A 902-nucleotide genomic window follows, 5' to 3' on the forward strand; every position below is an offset into this window, starting at 1 on the left:
GATATATGGTTAGTATTCCAGTGGAAATCTGTAAAATCCAGAGCCTATGGATCTTTTGAAGCTCACAGAGTCCTCCTCTGGACAAGGAGGGTTGGAAGGAAAACTAGGATGCTGGGGCCTTTGCTCCTCTATAATCAATTCAATTTCTTTTTTTTCCCTTTTTTTCTTAATTAATTCTTTTTTTAGTTTTCAACATTCACTTCCACAAGACTTTGAGTTCCAAATTTTCTCCCTATCTCATCCCTCCCCCCACCTCAAGATGGCATGCATGTTGAATGCCCCTTCCCCTAAACTGCCCTCCCTTCTATCACACTCCCCTTCTCTTATCACCTTCCCCTTCTATTTTTCTGTAGGGCAGGATAGATTTCTATACCCTATTACCTGTATATCTTATTTCCCAGTTACATGTGAAAATAATTTTTAACATTTGTTTTTAAAACTTTAGGTTCAAAATTTTCTACTTTCCTCCCTCCCCACCCATCCCCATCGAGAAGGGAAGCAACTTGATACAGGTTATACATGTGCAGTCATGGAAAACACTTCTACAGTAGTCATGTTGTGGAAAACTAACTATATTTCCCTTCCCTTCATCCTATCCTACCACCATTTATCCTATTCTCTCTTTTGACCCTGTCACTCTTCAAAAGTGTTTGCTTCTGATTACCCCCTCCCCCAATCTGCCCTCCCCTCTATCATCCCCCTGCTCTCTTATTACCTTCCCCCCTATTTTCCTGTAGGGTAAGCTAGATTTCCATACCCAAATGAGTGTGTATGGTATTATCTCCTTAAGCCAAATCCAATGAGAATAAGATTCACTTATTCCCTTCTCCTACTTCCCCTTAAGTATAAAAGCCTTTTCTTGTCTGTTTTATGTGAGATAATTTACCCCATTCTACCTCTCC

This window comes from Vombatus ursinus, unplaced genomic scaffold (assembly GCF_900497805.2).
Source record: "Vombatus ursinus unplaced genomic scaffold, bare-nosed wombat genome assembly UNPS02014791.1, whole genome shotgun sequence".
Taxonomy (NCBI): domain Eukaryota; kingdom Metazoa; phylum Chordata; class Mammalia; order Diprotodontia; family Vombatidae; genus Vombatus; species Vombatus ursinus.